The sequence below is a fragment of the Aedes aegypti genome, chromosome 2 (genome assembly GCF_002204515.2).
Source record: "Aedes aegypti strain LVP_AGWG chromosome 2, AaegL5.0 Primary Assembly, whole genome shotgun sequence".
Classification (NCBI taxonomy): domain Eukaryota; kingdom Metazoa; phylum Arthropoda; class Insecta; order Diptera; family Culicidae; genus Aedes; species Aedes aegypti.
In genome coordinates this window covers 91,926,749-91,946,061 of record NC_035108.1, presented here as the reverse complement: position 1 = coordinate 91,946,061, position 19,313 = coordinate 91,926,749, and the positions used below count along the sequence as shown (strand labels likewise).

General features: G+C 34.3%; 1 protein-coding gene and 1 non-coding gene across 2 annotated transcripts in view; one reads left to right on the top strand and one right to left on the bottom strand.

The window, feature by feature from the left end:
* Positions 1 to 19,313, bottom strand: part of LOC5578974 (protein GDAP2 homolog) — a gene marked incomplete in the record, with an annotated part of 352,509 nt that overhangs the window by 294,456 nt on the left and 38,740 nt on the right.
* Positions 7,212 to 7,284, top strand: Trnam-cau. Its single transcript has one exon. It is a non-coding gene; the product is annotated as a tRNA-Met (tRNA).

Below are 19,313 nucleotides of genomic sequence, written 5' to 3'. Positions count from 1 at the left end.
TTTCAGGTGTGAAAACCAAAAAGTAATATTTTTAGAAAGTTTCTTTGGTTTTTGTATTTTTTTTGTGTTCTAAGAGATATTTATAAATGACATTCGATAAAGTCGTGAATAAAAATCTGAAATTATTCCTATGCATGTAGGATATATCCAATACTTAAAAATAATCTTAGTGAAATTCCTTGTTGGATTCTTGACAAATCTCGTGTGATGATTCCTGTAAGAATCCTTCAATAATCTTAGCAATTTTGCAAAAAAAAATCAGGAATAAAATTGGAGGAATTTTTGAAGGAATCTTCAAGACAGTTTTTAGGGGAATTTTGAAATTATCGAAAGATTTTTTCATGAGTCCTTTGTCAAACTCCATAAAAAACATTCTAATAAAGTTTCAACTAAATGTAATTTTGAAGGGATCCTTTCAAGAGCTTATGGAGTTATTCAAGGCAGCATCCCAATAAAACATAAAGGAGCAAGTTTTAAAGGGTTATTTCGAGATATTACTGGAGAATAACCCGAATGAGTGTAACAAGCAGCTAAAGTAATTGAATTCATTCCTTAAAAATTAAAATTACTTCATAGGAATTTCGGGTCTAGTTTCTGGACGAGTTCCCTCATGAAAAAATTTAATCGTAAATGAATACTTTGAAAATATCTTCAATGTTCTCAGTATGTTCCTGGAAAGCATGGTGGTCGCTTCGGATCCGGTTGGTACAAGAAGGCGTGGAGCGCAGCGAGCTAGGTGGGCGGATCAAGTTCATATCGATTTGGCGAGCGTGGGGCAGAACCGAGGATGGAGAGATGCGGCCACGAACCGAGTATTGTGGCGTGAAATTGTCGATTCAGTGTTATCTGTGTAGATGTTAACTAAATAAATGAAATGACGTTTCTGGAAAAATTTAGTAAATTATCTCCTGAATATTTTTAGACAAAAAGGTTTCATCGGGATTCAAAAGAATAATTCTTGGGATAGTATAAAGAGAAATTATTGGAGGAATTCATGAATTCATATCTCCATTGCAGACTAATCCGTCGAACAATTTCTGGCAAGATGTTTTTAAAAAGTCTGATTATTTGGTAGACTCTATAAGTAATCTATCATGACATAAGTATTGCATAAATACGAGTACTGGACATAATCTTCAAAGAATTTAAACACAAGATTAATTCTGGTAGTAAAATTGTTCTACCGTACAGAGGGAAGCAGGTGATGCCAATGTTCCCTCTAGCTACGATCAAAAAGCTGACAAAATCGGGTCAATACTGTATCTTAATAAATCCTTTCCCCCTTCCCAGTTATTTTTCTACATGTTTCTTTATAGGTTCATTGCGGTAATTTCGAAAACAAAAGTTTATCTGTGGTTTTTCAACAAATTTCCTCTGAAGACTCGAAGGCAAGAGTCATTTTAAAACCAATTTTCTCTTCAATGAACTTTGAAGAATATGTAATACATTTTTTTGGCAAAACTATTTAAAAGAATTCACAGAAGACTTTCTAGTTGAACTTTCTATAAAATATCTCAGTATTAGATTTGACAGAATGAAATCAGTTTGCTAATAAAATGTAGACATAGGAATTCGCTTCGAAAGAATGAACAAGTCCTTCAATATTATTTGACCAATTTCCAAGAGATGTAAACAAGTTCTGAGGCCACCCTTCAATTTTCCTTGAGGCATATGATTGTACTATAATTTAATAAAAAATATCGTTTTTTAAGAAATTTTGCTTCAGACCTGTTGGAAATTAATCAAATAATTCGTGAAATGACAAGTTTACTTGGAAAAATATGGTTTAAGCAATAAACTAATTCATGCGAAAAAGCTATGTTCGATTATGTAACATCTTTCATACCAGGTTAAATTGCTGCCATTCCTCTGAAGAAAACTTAGCCATGCCGAATTTCCTTGAATGTTAGGCCTTATTTTTCGACAAAAATTTCCGCTATGTATGGTCTGAGAAATTCCTTTAGTGATTTTGTTTATTATTTCAATTATTTTTTTTCTGGATATTATACGAGTTAAAGTTAGAGTATGGGTTTTCATTAGTGAATTCTCACAAGGGAAATCATCATCTCCGTACCTCTAACAGTGTAACATGAGAAATCAGAATGCAGTAAATATGCTGCTCTATGCTGATTGTTTGGATTATTCAGAAAAAAAAACGAATTTTGGGAATCAAATTTCCAGGATATTGACGCTTTTTTGCATCGCGGTATTTTTTGGAACGGACATATCGAAAAATTTCGCTTATCGCATACAACGAGAAGCAAGTTCTAACAGTAACCGTTTAATCGACTGCCGGACGATTGGACTTTTGGTTGTCGCGCGATTCAGCAAAGTCAGAATCGCCTCGCTGATGCTGTGTAAGACATGCGAGGTTTTCTTATTACAGTGGTACAGCATAAAATAACGTAACTACTGAAGATATTTTTGTCAATAAAAAGAGTGATGTACAATGATTCAGAAGATTTTGCTTCATGTTAAATTTTTCTTTGATTATCATCAAAAATACTGGAGGTCTGGGCAATTCTGAGAAGGGCCAGGCCCCCCGGACCCTCTCCTTGTACCTACGCCATTGTTGCCATATAAATTCCGATAAAAATGTTATTGAAATTTTACTATCTACTTCTTTTAAACATTACGAACACATCGTTCATACATCATTTTTGTGTAGAAATCGGTTTTCAATGTGAAATAATTGAAAATGTATCACTCTATACCCTGAGTTCTCATAGGGTTGCCAACAGAGCGGTTCCACGCCGTTTCGCAAACCCGATTATTTTTGTATTTTTTTGAATCGCCTGAAAATTTGCATTCAGATTCTTTATGACCAAAAATGCCATTTTGCACTTTCAGACCGCCATTTTGAACCTCGCCTTATTTTTTAGAAGGGCGTATCGGAAAATGCATGGCAAATCTTTAAAAAACTGTAACTCGAGAACGGTTTGTCCGATCGAATTGACATCTTCTACAAAGTTGTAGGTATTGCTTAGGACTATATGGAGAAAAATATGCACGGTAAAAAAAAGTTACAGATTATTTTTTATTTCAAAAACCAAATTTTAAAATCGATTTCCTCCAGAAACGCAGATTCGATTTTTTTTTATTTTTGGATATGTTTTAGGGGACAACTTATGTAATTTATTGCACAATTTTTCAAAATGGAAGAATTATGGACAAAAAAGTTATTATTTTATAAAATATAACAAATTTTTGAAAAAAATCGAGATAAAGGAAAACAATATTTTTTTATGTGTTTATTTGATAGTACAGAAAATGCATTGGAAGAGTACTTAAGTAAAATTTTTCGAGGTTGCATCAATTTCGAGATATACTCATACTTATATAAAATTTTCAAATGAAAAAAGAAAAATACAGTCGACTCTCCATAACTCGATATTCAAGGGACCATCGACTTATAGAATTATCGAGTTATAGAATGTACCGAAACAAAAAATCACAAAATCGAAGGAACACATTTCTGTATTTCTAATACGTAAATGCTCACCTCTGTAAGAAAGTAACATTATGTTGTTGATTGTACTCTACAAACTATCATTTGGAAACTTTTTCCGAAATGCTGGAAAAAATCACATTATTTTGACTGACAATATTTTTTTTATTTTCATATTTTTCAACTTGTATTATAACTTGCAAGTATTTTTTCATCTCCAAACAAGAATTAGACCACGTTTCCCCAAATAAAAAAGATTTTAAAATAGATATCGACTTATGGAGAGAAATTTCCCTCTCACGTGACATCGACTAGTGGAGATATCGAGTTATAGAAATATCGACTTATGGAGAGCACGATGTATGGAAATTTGAAGGGACCGAAAAATCCATCGACTTATAGAGTATATCGAGTTATAGAACATCGAGTTGTGGAGAGTCGACTGTAGGCCCTTTTCAAACATATTTCGTGTTTCTCCATTCCGGAAAATTTTATTTTGATTTCAACAACACAAACCAAGTCAAGTCAAGTACACAACACTGAAGACGGCTTTACAGTTGAGGTTGAAATACGCGTATCTGTCAAAGGATACAATAGTAGAATTAAAAGGAACAGTACTACTCATCTTTTTGTATATTTACAGGCATTCTACTAAACAGGCTCCACAAGGGTTTTCATCACTTTTGCCTGTGTTAGTAGGTATGATGAACAAACACGTTTTTCCCATACCCATACATTTGGACATGGTAAATGAATAAAAGAAAAACGATGCTTTTTTTTAAACGTACTTCATGGGTACAAAAATAATGCGCTATGTTGACAAGTTTTATCACTGTAGCAATCATCATTGAAAAAAAAAAAAAACAAAATCCTTCTCCATGGTTGTACGATCTTGCCGCGATGAGAGGGCTTTACCGCGATGAGAGGGCTTGGGGACCAAAGGTACACCGTTGTGATAGAATCACATTTTTAATGCCACGTTTAGATTTACCGTGTATATCTCGGAAGTGATGCATCTCAGCTAAATTTTACTTGAGGATTTTTCGATAAAAAATTTTCATATTAAAAAATATATAGTTATTTTTCTGTACTAAAAAAAAACGCACCAAAAAAATCGTTTTACATAAATTTGTTTTATTTATTTTTTTAATTAATTATTTTTTATCCGACAATTTTCCGTTTTGAAGCATTGTGCAAGAAATTACAAACAATATGCTGCAAAACATATTACATATTAAAAACATCAATTTTGCGGTTTTTAAGAACAATGAACTTCAAATTTTCATTTGAAAATTTCGTTTATATATTTTTACCGTGCATACTTTTTTAAATACTTTGGTATATGAGTTTTACTTTTTAGGTTTTGATCAAACAATAAACAATTCAGCTGCGATTCACTCAATCAAAATAAAATATTTCTGGAATGGAGAAACACGAAATATGTTTGAAAAGGGCCTATTTTACTTTTTTTTTATTTGAAAATTTTATATAAGTATGAGTATATCTTGAAATTGATGCAACCTAGAAAAAATTAATTAAGTACTTTTCGATTGCAATTTTTCTGTACTATCAAATAATCACATAAAAAAATATTGTTTTCCTCTATTTCGATTTTTCTTCAAAATCTGTAATTAAAAAAATATCATCACTTTTTTGTCCATAATTCTTCCATTTTGAAACATTGTGCAATAAATCACATAAGTTGTCCCCTAAAACATATCCAAAAATAAAAACAAATCAAAAGTCATTTTTCTGGAGAAAATCGATTTTAAAATTTTGTTTTTGAAATAAAAAATAATCTGTAACTTTTTTTTACCGTGCATATTTTTCTCCATATAGTCCTAAGCAATACCTACAACTTTGTAGAAGATCTCAAATCGATCGGACAAACCGTTTTCGAGTTACAGTTTTTTAAAGATTTGCTATGCATTTTCCGATACGCCCTTCGCAAAAATAAGGCGAGGTTCAAAATGGCGGTCTGAAGGTGCAAAATGGCATTTTTGGTCATAAAGAATCTGTATGCAAATTTTCAGGCGATTCAAAAAATACAAATCTTAAATTTAAAAAAAAATCGTCATGTTCGGTGGAATTGCTCAACACGGAAACTGTAACTGTAATGTTAATACTCACAAGGGAAGGTCACGATGGTTTTACACGGGGTTTTCAACCAGACTTTTTTTGTTAGATTCTACATGTCGAAATATGAAAAACTTCAAAGCCTTTCAGGTGATGGACTAGTAGTGTAGCCAGGAGGGGCTTTGAACGGGTCAATTTTGTACGAATATAAAATTATGGAGTCAATTGAAAATTTGGCAAAAAGATTTTGTATTTTTTAGGCCATAGACGTAACTAGAATAGGTTCTTCTTGCCATATTATTCCACTTAAACCAAGTTTATTTTGATGTCAATAATCCATTCACTTCATAGTTTTCTAATAACTATCATAGAACCCGACATAAACTTCATGTTTAATTTTAATAGTGTAGTAAGAAAGGGATTGATAAGGGGCTTGTTTAATAATGTAAAAGATATGGAGGTACAAATAGTATCGACAATATCTTTTAGTATCAACTGTAGATGAGCTATTCTTCATTTAATTAAAACTTTCTGGAAAATTCGAAAAACCCGAGGCGCAGAAATTTATTTTATGACGAGTGTTTGAATCAATGTTTTTGCAATCAATGAGTAAAATATGTCGCTCAGAAACGAAGCTGGATGTTCATAGGATCTGTGTACAATCCACGTGGTCATCTAAAGGACGATTTAACTTGGTAAAACAGACCACGAGGGGAGAATCGGGGAGTTGCAGAAAAAAAATGACCACGTGGCATATAGACAGCCCCTTAGTGATCTGTTTTAAAACTTGATATTGAAATGGTCCGTTTAACATAAAATGTCCTCCTGTCGTCAGCTTATCTGTTCCTCAATTAATTGTATATTTTTATGATCCTGGAATGCGATACCACTTCGTTGATGCAATAAAGCAACCCGCTCATAACAACAAAAAATCTCGTCCACCTGCAGATACCTACCAACAGCGAAACAGAGTGTGGATCGATTGCATTCTAACTCAATTAAACCCCATCAGTTGCTATCGCCATTGGCTGATAGCAGAACCTGTTGTATAGCCTGTGGCCATGTGATGGGTGAATAAATGGAATCACTACCATCATCTGAACCTGGTTAGGCAGGCTAACGAAAACAAAGTGAAAACGAGAGTGTAGAGCTCACTCGACACCCGTTGGTTTGCGTGTTCTAAATATAACCGCCCCGTACCGGACTTGTTGTTGTTGATGGACGACGGTATTCTCAGAATAAAAATCTGTTCTCTAATGCTTGTTTGCTAATGTTCTATTTTACCTGATGTATTGGGTTCAGATTCTTTAAATACGTAATTATAACACAGACGTAATTTTGTAATCACATATGATTTTGCATCTTAATGTCATAAAAAGTCATTAGACTTCACATACCTACCTACGAATAATGTATGATCGCTCTAGCTTAGCAAATATAACATTACTTGATATATTTTTCATATTTTTATGTCCATCTTTCCCTGCTTCGGTTTGAGCCCTACGCGATCCAGTGGGGACTTTTGTTTGTCTGCTTTTTGCTAATCGCATCTATATTTAGTGGCCGCTACACGAACGGTGTTGGTTATCAATTTTGTTTGTTCGTTCTTCATTCTTCCTGCTTTAGAAAAGCAGCACATGTTCCCGGCTTGGTTTGAAAAATTTGCGCGGTAACTAACCGATCATCGGCCTCGATGGCGCAGTAGGTAGCGCGTAAGTCTCATAATCTTAAGGTCGTGAGTTCGATCCTCACTCGGGGCAGTTAATATTTTGCATTTTGCGCACAATCGAGATCTAAACGGAAGTACAACAATCTTACTTTTCAATAATTTCCCTTATCAATCTTTCTTCGGTTTCATTGATTTCTATAAAACAATACATCGTTGTTAATCATATATCCCTTCTAAAACTTTTAAATCAAATAGATATACACTAGCGATTTATAACATACTTCGACGAGCCTTTTAAAAAGATAAATAAAATAGAAACATTCATTTAAAGTTTCGGTCGTAAATTTGTTGTCTTTAAAGTTAAGGTTCAAGGATTAATTATGAAGTCAATCTGTCTTTTCCTTTACCTTGCCTCAAAGTAAAACAGCTTGAATTACTACTTCACAATTGCATGAAGACTTCCAAGGAGTAAATTAAATGTAAATGAAGGAAACAAATAGTAAGAGGGTACAAATTATTACAGCTTTGTGCTGTCAATGAGAAAAAAATAGGAAGATAAGAGAATCAAAAATGGCTTTTACTATTTCTTTACTTTAGTGCCTTTAAACACGTAAATTGGCTCACAAGTCAGCCAATGTGACGGCTTTCTGCATTCAAGAAGGCAATGGCTATGGCTGTTAAAATTATTTGAAAATATCCTGGAAATCATTGGAGGAATTCATGCTTGATTTTCTTGAATGTTTCCCATTAGAAACCCAGAATGAATAATTGCTGGAATCCCAGAAATCGGTTTGGAAAGAATCCTTTGAAAAAAAAAACACTGGTATTGCTGAAGCATTTCTTGTATATGTTCTTAGAATTCCAGGACAATTAGATTTTTTTAGTGTTACTGAAGTAATCATTGACGTATTTGTGGGTTTTCTTGCTGTCATATCTGAAGTTACTTTTGGTACAATCAAAGAGGAATATCTTAAAAAAAACCTTTCAAAGTTTTGAGATGAATATTCCAAAGCTTTCGCTTGGAATAATTCCTGTAGCAACTCTGGAAGGTATGATGAGATTGCTCACAAATCTAATCAATGTGTCTCAAGGATGACTCTTTGTTGAATTATTGAAGTAATTATTTCAAATGCTGAAGATATTTCTAGAACAATGTTAGAATCGCTGGATGAATTTTGTTGAGAAATTCCAGATGAGAAACATTTGGTAAATTCTTGAAAAAATGTTCGCAATACTTTTATGAGGGTTTCCGAGAAATATCATGAAAAATTTCCGTAAGAGTTCTACGAAGTATCTTTAGAAGATTTATCGGTCAAATTCTCAGAGGTTATACCGTGTTTCGATATAATTTACTCCACACTGCCCGATACATGGAATAAGCACAATTTTCTTGTTTAATAATTTTCGATCGAACTATATGTCGGTGCTCTCATCGAAACCATTTAAAGCTTCTACCACAAACTCTGTTATTCACCCGAGGTCATCAACACCGTCAGTAAAGCCATTTAATTTAACATCTACTTCGCCATAAAAGTTTTCCCAATAACATTTTTTCCTGTCGCATTCAGAATCCTTACTCACGTCCATAAGCTGCAAGATCCAAAATTCAAAAAAAGATCATCAGATGAAAATCAGCAGTTCATTACGAAGAACGATGACATTTCAAAAGAATAATGAAATCAAAAAAATCATCATGTTCATATCGTTGAGTAATAAAATAGCTTGTGGAGCAGTTTCTCAAAGAATGAAAGATTTTAGAAGAATAATAAACTCACTAGGGCTAAATATTTCAGTGAATGTAGTAATAAATGCTTCTCAAAAATGTTCATTTGAATAATCATCGAACTCCAAGAGATTGGCATAAATCACAAACAAATTAATTTATGAGATTTATATATATGACTGCTTAAAATGCCCTGTTTTTGATAGTTAGCTTATCAATTTTGTAAAATTTAGAAAACAATGACTATTTTACCAAATGATCATTCAACGAATCGTTTCAAAAAAAGCTTTCTACAAAATGTCATTTGACAAAAAGGCATACGACAAAATGAGCCTTTCGACCAAATGTCCCTTCGACCAAAGGTACTTTCGACCAAATGTCATTCGACCAAACGTCTTCCGACCAAATGTCATTCGACGAAATTTTCTAATTCCCCAGAAACTACACAGACTACCACAAAGTATTTCCGAAATTGTAGAAGGATAAATAACAAAATAATACTGCCGAAAGATAGGCATGACATTCCGATATACTAAGACGTCATGACTATATCTTCAATCCAAGCAGTTAATCAGTTAGCCAGAAAATAGGATTTAAATCACTGTGTGACATTGTGATTAGTAGTGAGGTTCTTGGTGAACTGCTGAAGAGATTTTTCATAGATTACTTTTAGATTCTCACCAATTTTTTGTTTGATTTCTGGTGATATCCTTCGTTTATTTTTGAGTTAACTTTTTTTGGTTGAACTTTCTCAAGTGGAAAAGCTTGCAGAGTGTTTTTTTTTTGGCTATGCGGTCTAATACAAATCAAAAGCCCTTTCTGTTCCTAATCCTTGGCAAGATGAAATATATATATTGAAACGTCGAGCCTTGAAACAAAAAGGGCTGCATCGCCAAAACAAAAACACTATTTTTGAGTAAACTTGAAGGACTTATAATAACATTATTGTAGGATTTCTTGATGGATTCATGACATATTACTGATGTGACACTTTTCAAAACATCCGCCAATTAGATTTTAGCAGTATTTTTTATACTATTATTTCGGATTTATTCTGAAAACTCTTTCTCTTGGAACATTTTTTCCAAGAAAGTTTTCGAAAAGTCTGTTATAAAACTGACTAAGGAGAGTGTAATTCATCGAAAATCATTCACTGGCATGAGATCGTAAATCCGGATATAACCAATTCAATCCAGAAAGCATAGCATAGCATAGCATAGCATAGCATAGCATGTACATGTCAATGGTTGCTACTCCGTGATTGATCGGAACTGGTAAGAATTGCACTACGATCCGAATGAATAAGAGATGGGAGTTTCCGCTTACTCTCGAAGTGCAATTTTAGCAGATCTAGTATTATTGATCAATAACGGCGCCGGCCAAGTCCTTAAAGTCAGTTGGGATGGGGAAGGAATGTTAGGATGTAATGATTGTTGCTTCTAGAGACCGAGAATACCTCTGCATCTCCACAATCACCACGGGAAGGGTGTTTATTAGTGAGGGAGGAAAAGATCTGGGAGTCATCTCTGGTCGATGATGCGATCCATGGACAAGGGGGAAATATACGACTTATATTTAAAGCTAGTTTTGTATTTTTGTCTCGAGAAGTTTTTGGTAGAAGCTTTTAAAAATACGTCAACATCTATAATGTCGAACAATTCAAAAGATGTTTTTTATTAATGACGAAAACTGAAAATAACATGTATATATTTTAAATTATATGAAACAGGAATAATGCCGACACTTGTAGTGACGAACTATACATAGTTTGTTTGAAAATTCCATATGAGTATTACTGTGCATTTTGTCTCGATATGGTAGAAGTTTTAAAGAATACGTCAATATTCATAATGTCGAACAATTCAAAAGATAATTTTTTATAATGTCAAATAGAGAAAAATATATGTATATTGAAATTGTATAAGAAAAAAGCATAATTCCGCTTTCAAGAAAAAATGTGTTATCACAAGCATGAAACAAAATCACCAGTTGGTAATCCATCCTCGACTGAACACAAAACTTCTTGGCGTCCCGAAAACAAACCGTCTTGCTTGGGCCTTCCCAAATACCTACCCAGCAAGACGCTCCAAAACAAGAAAAAAAATCTCCGGCGACGAAAACACGCGCGAAACCGTGAGCAAAATATATCGGACGACGCAAAACCGAACTCTATAAGCAATTCAATCCAGAAAGGGTCGAAACTTTTAGAAATCGTGCCGATAATCATCGATTTGAAGTAGATTTTACACATGCGTTCAGTATGGTAGAATAAGTATTTTACGTGGATAAATTTATCATTTCATCTCAAAGATTACTTCTGAAAATGGTCAATGAGTTTTTGAACGTACATAGTAATTTTAAATGTTTTTCATGCACATATTTGGAGCATATAGAAACACAAATTTCACATATTGTACACTAAAACACTAGAATTTTTAATTGAACATTCAATGTAAATTCATTTAAATCCACATAATGCTGTAACAACACATTAATTTGGTTTATTTTTACCGCAGTCTTCAGTTTACACAACGTTGAAAACAAAATATTTTGTTTCAAATTTTATATTAAAAACTCTAGCTCCGGAACTTTTGATTGCATAGAAAAGCGTTCTGTAAATGGCCTATGACTTTTTGAACATAATTGAGGTTGTTGTGAACCGCGTGCTTTGCGAAGGCCCAAGCAGTCCGATTCTTCCTTTCAGTTAGCACTTCATTCGCGCGCCATCGGAGTTATTTTATATTCCTACTTATACGTGTTGACGCTGCAATTGTAACTGTTCCGTCGAGGATGGATTACCAACTGGTGAGCTCGTTTCGTGCTTGTAATAACTCATTTGAATTTGTTGAACAAACTATGAATGGTTCGTCACTTTAAGTGTTGACATAAGTGCTTATTCATGTTTTATAAAATTTCGAGATTTTAACCTTTGAATAGTCCGATGTTTAAGATGTCGACGCATTGATAGATAACTTTTTAAACAGAGGTTACATAAATCGCATCACTTACCAAGGTGAATCCTGATCATGTAGCTTTGAACCCCTCCCGCTAACAAAACTCCTTCCCGTGGCAACCATGAAGATGCAGAGGTATACTCGGTCTTTAGCTTGCTTGGGGATGGGAAGATTTGAGGAATCTCTCTTTTAATTTTGGTCCGGAGAAGTGATGAAAGTGACGGTCCGGTTTTGTCCGCTATCATACAAGTCCGCGAGTAGCTAGTCTACAGTGGTTAAAACTTACGTACTAAATAAACCCAACAGTGATAATACCCTATAGGAATCGTAAGAAGTTAAAATGTACGGGTCAGTGTTGTGCCGCACCACGGACGATCAGTGAAGTGCACCTCAAAAATGAAAAGTCAGTGCTTGTCGAGTAATTGAGCTTGTATTGGCACCATTGGCCATTACGTACAATTAACACCGAGCGAGTACGTGGTGCTAATGAACATAATTTTGACGTCAAGAAAAAGAGTTTGTGGTGACCGACAGACATTTTGTATTTCGTGGTATTACGCCGAGACTATTGGCGTCGGTCAAAGAAAAGGTGCTACTCGCTCGAAGACCACAAAACCAAAATGTGCGCAGTGTACCATTTCCCGGACGTTTTGGAACAAAGGCCAAACGTTACAAAGGCCTATACCGTCAACCCCCTCCCCTTCCGTCTGTTTTGTGTGGTGCAGTATCAGTAAAAGTATTAGCAAGAAGAAGAAGAAAACCATGAAGAAGAAAATCCGTAAGAACTCCAGCACCAAACGCCTACAAGGCCATCTGAAGCAGTAACGCCCGCAAATATACCTGGACCTCGCAAATATACCTGGACCAAAGAGACTCGTATCACAATGGATGTCATACTAACATTCCTTCCCTTCCCCGATGACCGTAAGGACGTTGCCGGCGCCATTACTAATTTCAGGAGTCCTCGAAAATGTACATTGCAGATGGTATGCTACTCCCAAGCTACATCTGTTGGTGCCCTGTACTATTTCGATGATTCTTGTCAATCACGGATTAGCAACAACGAATTGTACTTGTGTAATTGTGTTATCATGAAAAATTCAAAAACAAAATTTAACCCTTCAGTCGTCGCGCGGTTTACTACCGTCAGAACCACCACGCTGATGCTGTGTACGATAAGCGAGGTTTTCTCACCACTGTTGTACAAAATACAACAGCGCGACGACTGAAGTGTTAATTTGAAAATTACAAAAACAAATCCATTTTTACCGCAGAAAACGGTGGTTTGGAACAACTTTTAATGACGGAGAATATATTTTTAATAAAAACAGTTTTTTCAAGAACAACTTCTGGTCAATTTTCAAAATTTTTGGGTTCGTGCTAAAATAAATATCTTACAATACGTTTTTATGATCAAATAAAAATCATGATATTATTTTGAACCATAATTATTGTCATGGTCACTTTTCTAGAAGTATTCATTTTCGAGATTTTTCAAGTTTAAGGCAAAAACAATTATTTATTTTATAAAATAGTCTGTGAATAGTTATTCGGAATTTACGATCAAAAATATTTATTCTGATGTTCTCTTCGGTACTGACAATCCCTATATAAAATGTATTTGGCCTCCATTTTGTTTAAAGTTAATTTATCGAAAAAGTAAGATATGGGATATACAATATTAGGTAATAAGGAGCTTTCCTGAAAAATAAAACATACAAATCGGTTGAGTTGTCACCAAGAAATCTAAAAATTGCACTATGATGTTTTTTGAAGTTTTCATGATCCTCCTTCGGCCAGGGTGGTACTACAAATGTCAATGCTCATATCTTTAAAACGGTTGAACAAAATCGCTTCATTTTTTTCTCAACAGAATCGCATCAAGGTAATGTTTCGAGAAGTAAACAACCGAACCGAAAAGTCGGTAGCCCAAGATATTAAAGTGGGTTATGGGTACGCGTCGGTCCCCCGAGGAATTTAGGAATAGCAGAATTCCAATGATTGAAAGCGTCAAAGATTTTAAAAGAAGAGTAGAAGACTTTATTGACAACTTGTGCAAAAATGGTACAAAAGTATTATTGTAGAGTTATTGAGATGGGATTTTTTTTGTTGTAACCGAATGTTGCTGCTAGGGATTTATCAATAGTTTTTGCTAAAAGTTGAAATTGACACAACCGACACCGTTTATTATTAAATCATCAAAACGTATTTATTCCTACAAAAAATATTAAAAAACAAATATTGGATATCGACCAATAGTTGGTAATATAAAAACTCGTTTCTATTGAAAATGGCTCCATCATGAAATTTTATCCCAAACATTTATTTCCCATCAAGATTCTATGGCGAAAATTTAAAAATATTTAAAACCGGTTGTCCTGGCAAACTTTGTCTTGCCATCTTAATAGACTATTAAAAAACAGCACGAAACGTCCCATACAAAATTACGGTGTTTTTAACTTTTATTTTTTCGATTTTCCCGGGGAATATTCTGAACTTTTTATACACACAAACACGAACACTTTAGTGTGAGAATTTTCAATTTCTGGTAGCCCGTTCGCATGCCCTGAGGAAGACACAATCCCCGTGTCGAAACGTTGGGTTGAAATAAATCTCGTTTTAATCATTTCAAGACTGCGTAGCCGTAAATTCCACAATTAAAATTTACAGTCGATTGCTCCACAAAATTCTTATGTTTTATAATAATCACGTTTAGAACGTTAAGACAATTTTCAATTTGCTCTGAAAAACAACAGTCTTAGAGCTATTTTTTTTTAAATAAATTGCATTCCTTTTTAAAAGAAGCCTCGAATTTGTTTTGGATGTAGCGAACTGGGACCAGTTTTCCGAGTGATTTTTAGTGATACTCCAGTTCTCGTGAAGGTATGTTTGCAAAGTCATCGGATGATACGGATCTAACGGTGTTTTGAATACGAAAAGTTTATTTTTTCTTGTTTATTCGGAATGCAGCGATTTACCCGTTGTAGCCGGTAAGATTGAATAAAGGTTAGTTAGGGGAAGTTCCAAAGCCTTGTTCCTGAATGCAATCTAGATGAGATTATCAAAGAAAAAACATGAATATAGCAAGTATCGCATCTACAAAGTATACAGTAACTACGCTAACGCTAAATTTTCCATACAAATTGTAAGTCAAAATTTAAGGGCCGTTTTCAGAAGTCATTCTTGAGTAAAGATGATCGATTTATCTATGGAAAACACTTATTCTATCATAATGTGAGCATGTGCAAAATTTACTGCAAATTGAAAATGGTCGAGTTTTGTGACTGATCGATTAGACTTGGAATTCGTCATCTGACAAACCATTTGCCGAGCTATCCATCAAGAATCATCTGAGAATCTCGCGATAAACTAACGACCTTACAGACAGATGTCAATGTCCCTGAAAAGTTGTGCAGTTTAAATAGGTGCTATAATAGTCTTCTCTAGGTTGGATAGTGAACGAGGAAGATCGATAAGCAATCAAAAGAAGGAGGTATTCTGTCATTCTCGTTTATACACATGTTGGCAAAAATGCTGAGGACGGTAAAACTCGAAAGAACCGCCAACCAAAAAAATGGTGCATATTAGATGGCCAGTTCGTTCACCACCCTGAAATGTATAAAGTTACGACAATTATGAGTGTTAAAAACTTTTCGGGAAACGGGATATTCGGGGAACTGGCGTTCGGGGAAACGACATTCGGGAAATTGACATTCGGGGAAAAGTAGCACAATCCATCGAAGTAACTGCAGTAAACGATGTCTCCATTCGCTGATATCTTGAGCACATCAATGTTATCGAATGCCACCCTTTTGTCACTTGGAAACAATAAAATATTTAAAAAATATAGCTTCAAAGAACAGCCTATGTATAAAAGAAGGTGAAATTTATTTAATTTTAAATCAACGGTTTTTATACCTATAATTATAGTTTCATCATATTTAGAAAAAAAAAAATAAAAACGTTTGAAAGAAGGGTGAATTTGTGCTATCAAAATCTCTAGTGCAAAAATTTATACCAATAGCGAAACTTAAAAGTAAGAATTAATATTTAAAAGAAGGGTAATTTCTGGGTATATAATAAAAAAATATTGATTAATAATTATAACGCTCCTAATATGCTTTAGTTTAATCAAGAGCATATGATTGTTGAATAAAGTATCATTTTGTATCATGACTCCAAAAACAAGCGTGATATCATCAGAAAGATTGAATAGAAACGAAAAAACGAATGCCATCTTAAGAAATTCTTGATTGCAGACTCAATATGCCAAACGACCATCATGCCAAACGATTTTATGCCAGATGATCTACCACCGGTAAATTATTCATGGAACGCACCAGAGCTTACAAGATACATGATACTTATTAAGGAAGCCATCAAAGAAACACACCATAGGGGATTTTTTTTCCGTACGGGTTTGGGCCGAAAGGTCTCAGATTTTCATGAAACTTTTTTTTTATTCAATATATGAATAAAAAAAAATTAAGAAAAATTCAGGGTCGCCTATTTTCCCGGAAAACTCAGTTGGAAATTTTTTGTTTTCCCCTGACACTACTTACTTTGAACAATCATAACTCAAGAACGGAGCATCATAGAAACATTTTTTTTTTATGAAAATGAAAGAAATTTTTCTCAGGAATAAAAAAAAATATTAACTGGAAAATTTTTTCCACAAAATTTTCCATCGTTGAGAAAATTCGTAAAGAAAAGCCGGAAAAAACTATGCTCCAACTCGTGGAAAATTTTCAAAAAAATATTTCTGAGAAGATAATTTCATAAGCTTTAATCGCTGACATTTTTTAAATGTACTTTTTTTTCGTTTTTGAGTTATGGCCAATTTTGTGGAAAATGACCATATAAGCCCTTTCTTTGAAAACCCATATTTCAATCGAAGCATCGGAAAAACAAAGATTTTTTATCAAAGCAATTGCAAATTTTCTAAAACATCTGAAAAAAAGATATGCGATTGGTTTTAATGAAGTATAAGTCGGAATGGATGATATTTTTCATGAAAAATTACACCGCTAAGGAAAACTGAAAAAAAAACTGTTTCTGCCTCAATTTTTCATTACACTGAAAAGGGATTCTTTCTTTTTATGGAACAAATAAGATTATTTTTATTTTTTTAATTTTATTTATTCAATTATTCAGTATATAACTTACATTTTCATCTTAATACTATCTATTTTTCCAACCGGGAAGATTGTCTTTGGTTGCTAACACCAGAAGATTTTCGTTTCTTTGTATTATTAAGAACAAAGCATGCTGTATTTTCTTGGATTTCATGTGCATCTGAGAATTCACAAGCAAAAATGATTCGTTCGTCTTTTGGTATAAATGAATGATATTTTTTTGTTCCAGGAATTGGAACAAGTTTAGAAAATCTTTCCTGCAGAAATTTTTCAGCCTATGAATAGTCATTTTCAGTTGCATAGATAAATTCCCAATCTTTTCTAAATTGGTCTTTCACCTTTTGCGACACAGCCCAGTCGAAAAATTGTTTGGCGTTATTAATTTCCGCTGACTTTCTAATACTAGCATCTCTAGCCATTCGCTTAATGTTGCCACCGATACCATCACAAGGACCTTTTCCATGTGAGGTTGGGAAAAAGTGCCATTCTGCTTTAATTTTAAAATCATTTTCATGGTTGCATACATTTTTGAAATTTGACGAGTCTGTTGAACCGCTTGTTAGCGCGAATAGACGTGCTTTATTGAAGTAGGAAGTTTTAATTCGGACAGAAGTGAAACCGAAATTGTTAAGTTCAACGAGTTTTGGATGAAACACTTTAGGCGTCATGGCACATATCTTTCCATCAATCCGAATATGAGCTGCTTCGTGACGCTTGAATCCGTTTTGTGTACGTGAACAAATAAAAGCTTATCGATTTCTAATAAATATGATATAAACTCTGGAGCAATATGCACTGATACCAAGCACGGCAACTATTTTATAACATATGTTATCCTATTTTTACTCTACAGATATCAAAAAAATACAAGAAATTATAAGTTTTCAAAAAAAATTCAACTGTACCGCAAATAAAATGTCTGAATATTAGTCCTGGAATCAAGTGTCATCGGATTTCTTTAAATCCCATTCAACACTGATGCTCATATCTATTTTTATACGAATCCTAGACTCTATTGTTCAACGGATGGGGTACAGTCATGTCTCTAACAACACGGATTTGAATAACATGGTTCCTAATCCTCGTTACCTATAGGAATCACACAGCCTTTGTGAAATTATCCCAAATAATACGGTTCCATGGGTTTTATCACCACAGAAACAATTGTGATGCATAGACCAACAGATATCAGAAGCTAATTTAAGACTGAACAGTCAGTTCTAGTGTAGTAAACACTGATCTCCTGTACACTATACAGTAGGTCAAACAAATCTTTGTCGAAGAAAGATTGGCGATCCTCTTTCTTCGATTGGCATCATCGTCCTCATGATCAGTCAAGTACAATTCCATAAGCGAAGGGATTCCTAGCCTCAGTTTCACCGCATTACAGGAGACCATACTGCTCATCAAATCACTTTGTTGTATATTTCGGCGCATGACAATGAAGTTCACCTCGCAGATACACGCTTATATTATTTATCACAAGATTATAATCGTTTGACCAATAGCGGTAGGTACCGATGTGTTCGTTTAGTGTACTTTTCATAAAATATTGCGCAGCGAGCTAAAAACCGTGAAATTGGTGATGAACTTTTCTCTGGCGGTACGATGATCTCTAAATGTCTAGTCAAACATTATGCATCCAATAAAAGAAATAGATTCCTATTCAACTTCTGCATAGCTAGAAGATGATATATTAATATATATTATCAATAATTTATATGGAATTCATACTAAGGCTTAACACATTTCTTTTCAACGATGATAATTGAAATGTTTGTGCTATTCGATATTCAGGTAATCCTCGACGGAACAAACAATGATTTAATTTCATTATGAAAATCATCTTAGGAGTTGCTCATTTTACATATTTAGTTTGAATCGAGTTCGTGTGAATTAATCTAAGCGTGTAGAGCACAATAGAACTATGTTCAATCATTTACTGAAGGCAAAAAAAAAAAAACAATTTAACGGCATTACCAATAGTCATCCTGTTCGTCAAGCTGGTCTCGTAGCCGCAAGGTTACGACCGTTCGCTTCACAAGCGGATGATCATGGGTTCAAGCCCAGACCAGCTCCTCTTCACCCGTAAGGGTGTGTCTACCCGTATCACAGCAGGTTGCATGAGTGGGCCTTGCTATACGGGGTTATGATCCCATGTGGGGACTATTCGAGGGCTTCCCACAAAAACCCTGTGTAATGTCAGAGTCGCTTTGTCGGGGCCACCGTGCGTACGATAGCGATAAGTGACAAATGCCTGTAGTTACGCTACTAGTTATGTTTCCAAATGGAAAAACCCTTGGCCTGT